General features: G+C 34.5%; 1 pseudogene; it reads left to right on the top strand.

The window, feature by feature from the left end:
• Positions 1-4531: 4531 nt before the first annotated feature.
• LOC139317321 (U2 spliceosomal RNA) lies at positions 4532-4695 on the top strand (annotated as a pseudogene).
• The last annotated feature ends 279 nt before the right edge of the window (positions 4696-4974 follow it).

Here is a 4974-nt window from a genome sequence, read left to right as displayed (position 1 = left end):
TAGCTCAGTGAAATCCCATCCATTAGTTCTAGGCTTTATTAGACAGCAAGTAAGCAGCCAGGTATTTTATTATTTGAGGAGAAATACACATAAAGAGCCTACAATAAGAGAAGAAAACAAATACTTGACCTCTACAGGGAGGAAACATGTGATGAGGGTGTGGCTAACTGATGAGGACTAATTAGTCCAAAATAGATCTATATTAGTCTCCCAAAAGGCAGCAAACTGCTTACTCAGTCTCCCATAAGTCTCACAACAGACAACACAAAATGTCTGATAAAGCCTGAAAGTGGTGATTTGAGATATCACCCCACTATGGCTACACAAAGATCTTGAGCTACATAGGAAAAAACCTTGACAAGAAAAGTATTTTATATATATATATATATATATATATATATATATATATATATATATATATATATATAAATATCATTCGTCATCTTCAGGCTGGTGTTTTCGGCTTCGTGCTTCTAGGAGCAATGTGTGATCGCAGCTGTTTCTTCCTTTTAACTGCCAGTGGGGGTATAAACTGATTGGGTGGGAGCTTGGCTATGTTCTGATTGGGTGGAGATGTGTCTGCTTGGTTGGGGGCATATACATATACATATACATATACATATACATATACATATACATATACATATACATATACATATACATATACATATACATATACATATACATATATATATATATACATATACATATACTATTCATTTAAATTCCATATTTTTACACAGCACTGTCATTGTCAAATTTCTAAAAATACTCCTTCCAGTTTTTCCTCACTTCAGTTTAAAACCAAATAATTTAATCATTTTTATTTTTAATTCCATGGAGTCTGCTATTCAGCAGTCTTCATCTACTTCCAAATTGTTTATTTCCATCAAAACTGCTTTGCAATTGATGTAACATTTTTAAAATTAGTTGCTCCCTGAATACTTGACTACCTTCTTTGCAAGTACTGCATATATTTCTCTGTATACATACAATATAATACCTTATATATGCTTATTTATAAATCCACAACTTATATTTATTAGTATAACTCCACACATTTCTCTGAAATATTGTAATGTATTTTTTTCTACCTATTTCATGTAACCTCCAAATACTTTTATGTCTAGTTTCTATCCATTCTGTTAAGAAATCAATTTACCTTCTAACATATTTTTCATATAGGACCCAAAATTTCTCTCCTGGAAACTTTCTATTGTCAGGCCTGGAAGCCATCTTTTGCACTGAGCCTTCAAGCCTGCCACATTTAGTACTGTGGGGAACTGGGAGGGGGATTGTATGGAGCAGGGGTGATATATAGTCATAATAACATTCCTTTCTCAGAGAGTTAAGGACATCTTGCTCTGCACCTGGAGGGGTGTGATTGGGAGGCATCTCCAGTTGGGACAGTGCTTTGATTGGACCATGTGATGAACATGTGGATATTGGGCAGGGGCTTTCCTTTGGGTGGGGAAAACCTGGAAGCTTTCAGATTCAGGTTTTCCCAGATGCGCCAATATGACATCTCTAATAAAATGGAATTTTGAGGAACCTCAAGCCTCGGAGTCTTCTTTCATTGGGGGTGTTACTTGGAACCCTGACATCTATGTTAACTTTACTTTCCTACTTCTTCTTCTTTTCTTTCACAGCCGTATCTTTTTTAAAAAAAAATCCACTCCTGATGCTATGACAGAATAGTCTACCCTTCACTTAGAACTTCTCATTGGCCTTGCATCTTTTACAAATTCTCTTCACCTTTTATCCTAAACAAACTAATCCATCATATGTGATTTATTTTCATTTATTTTATTTGTAATTCTTCATCATACAATAATAATCTTCATGCCACCATTAGATAGGCTTTTAGATGTTGGCTTCTGCTAAATATCTTGGTTTTAGTTAATTGAAATGAGTCCTTGATACAGTGCTTTATAGGAATACAGAGAAGTTGTAGATTTGTATGGTAGTTTTGAATTAAATTTAGATTTGTATGCATTTGTGTGTTTTTAAAAGAAAATTGAAATCAATTAAAAGATTATTTATAGGAGCAATATTTTCCTTAAAAAGGTTTGTAAAAAATGTTTTGTTTCATCAAATTAATCATCATTTCTCTTTGCAATTCCCTTCTAGTTCCTCAACTGCCATCAATATTCTAGTTTTTTGAGATCCCTAATTTAAGGATCATTCTCAGTACACCATACTCAAGGGATAAAGTAATCTATGAACATTCTTGCTGTCAAACCAACTCTGATCCTAAAAGAATCACTACTCCTTGACAGCAGCCATGTTTTAGCTCACTTCATAACTCATTCCAATGGCTTAAAGCAAAGTTCTTCATACTTCTCCTTGAGAAAAAAACAAACATTGAAAGAACAAATTCCAAAGTAATTTTGTCTTAAAAAAAAATATCTATGGATGAAAAATGTAAGACAGGCAACAATGAAAGAATAATAATAAGGGATTTATTCCAGACATATCTTGGGTTAAAAGCTCGGATATCTTTCAGAGTTATTATAAATGCCAGCTGGATCACATACACCCTTCTTATCAGTTTCCTTTTAATTATGTGACTTCAAAGGTATTACAGACTGTTGGGTCTTTCTGTTTGAACACCACTAAGTCAACATGGATATTATCTTACCTAACAGTACTTTTAAACTTCTACCTCAAAATTCAGCATTTTGGGAAGTCTGGTATAGCAAAGAAGAAAATGAATTACTGCTGATTAATACAGAATTCTTAAACAAAATATATTTACTGGACCTATTCTAGTCCATTCTTATAATTAAGATGACTGTTAAAACAAGAAGAGCAGCTCATTTTCATGAAATAAATTCATTAATTCAAAATTACTAATGTTCATATACTATCATTTAATAAAAATTGTAGAGTTCACTAAAATAATTTTACACATAGCTATGGCCAAATTAAAATTAAATGACCAGTGTCTACTCTTAATAACTACAAGGATAGATTTCTATAAATTTATTCTTCTTTTCCTTAACCTTTTAGAATTCCAGTGGATCATTCATTATTGACATAAAGTAATGGATCTAATTGTTCACTTCCTCCAAGATCAATTGATAAATGTGCCTATAGAACCTCCATCTAACCTGGATTAAGGTTCCTTTTATCATTTGTAGTCATCCCCTTAAAAGTAACCTATTGTCACTGACAAATTATATATACTTTTAAGGTATAAATAAGAATAAAGTTGGATATCACGTACGTATAGTTCTCCAGTAAAATAGTTTTATGCTCAAAAACTGATTATATTTCTAGACTACTGACTTCGATATTCAATGTGTTAGTTTAGTTTAGTTTAGTTTTTAGTTTAGTTTACTTTATTGTCATTGCACCTCGTACAGCGAAATTAAATGCCATCTTCAGTGTGAATTATAACTATAAAAATAAAACACAAATACACATCCTTCCCATTCTATACAACTGAATTGAAAACCCGATATTGCATTAATATTACACTATACGGTAGAATTCAATATAGTTACTGCCCTAGGATAGAAACTGTTTTTCAGCCTATTTGTCCTTGTTTTTATTATCTTGTACCATCTGCCAAATGGTAATAGTTCAAAAAAAGAGTGCCCAGGATGAGATAGATCTTTAAGAATGTTTTGAACTTTCTTAAGGCAGCAGGAGCTATAAAGCTCTTCCAAAGAGGGGATAGGGCAACCAATGATCCTCTGGACAATTTTGTTAATCCTCTGGAGTGCTGTCCTATTTGCCACTGTGCAATTGGCAAACCATACACAGGTGCAGTAAGTTAAAATACTCTCTATGGTGCAGTAATAGAAGGTCACCAACAGTTTTTCATTCAGTTGTTGCTTCCTGAGAAGTCTCGTGTAGTATAATCTCTGCTGGGCCTTTTTGACCAGTGCTGTAATGTGAGTGCCCCAGGTGAGGTCCTCTTATGATAACACCCAGAAACTTAAAACTGGCCACTTGCTCCACTTGGTGTCCATTGATAAACAAGGGCTGGATGTCTGATCTATTTCTTCTATAGACCACTATAAGATGCTTGGTCTTATTGTGTTACAGATCAACTTATTGTCTCCACACCATGAAAGCAACCAGTCCACTTCATCTTGATAGGCAGACTCATCCCCCCTGGAGATTAATCCCACCACTGTTGTATAAAATTTAGTAATAGTATTACTACCATGAGTGGGAATGCAGTCATGCACATAAAGAGTATAGAGTAAGGGACTCAATACACAACCCTGTGGTGTACCAGTGTTAAGAATAAGGGCTGAAGAGATATGATTACCTAATCTGACCTTCTGAGAGCAGCCAGACAGGAAATCCATAATCCAAAGGCAGATTGAATAAGAAAGTCCAAGATCCATAAGACACTAGCCTATGTGGAAATATTATGTTAAATGCAGAGCTAAAATCTACAAAAAGCATCCTCAAATAGCTACCCCTCCCCCCCGGCTATTCCAAATGAATCAGAGCAGTGTGAAGAGTGATGGCTATAGCATCCTCCATAGATCTATTTCTTCTGTATGCAGACTTGGCTTCTCGGCCTTTTGGCTAAGATCAAGTGTAGTATTTGTATGCAAACTGGTGTTTATCAAATGCATGTGGAAGACCAGAAATGATGTGCCAGCAGACCAATTAGTTAGTATTTCATTATCGACATACATGTTGCTATTCCATACTTTTTCACAACTGCTTCTACACAGTCTTAACAGATTTGCATTTTTAATATATCTAAAGGGACAATAAATCACCATAAAGCTACAGAGTACTGCTGACCTTGCCACCTTTTACTGTTTCGATAGCCCTTGTGATATAGGGACCTCAACTATAATTCTAACTCAAACTGCAAATTGATAATTTGGCAGCCAATATCTTTTGTCATTGATCACATCCAAATTTTTGGTTTGCCTAGGCCTCATTTGGTTTACCTAGGCCTCATTGATTGAAAAGGAATTAACTTGGGCAGCATATAAA

The sequence above is a fragment of the Pituophis catenifer genome, unplaced genomic scaffold (genome assembly GCF_029215685.1).
Source record: "Pituophis catenifer annectens isolate HBS135680 unplaced genomic scaffold, rPitCat1.0.hap2 SCAF_4, whole genome shotgun sequence".
NCBI lineage: Eukaryota > Metazoa > Chordata > Lepidosauria > Squamata > Colubridae > Pituophis > Pituophis catenifer.
The sequence above is the reverse complement of the archived record's forward strand: the minus strand, read 5'-3'. Positions and strand labels throughout refer to the sequence as shown.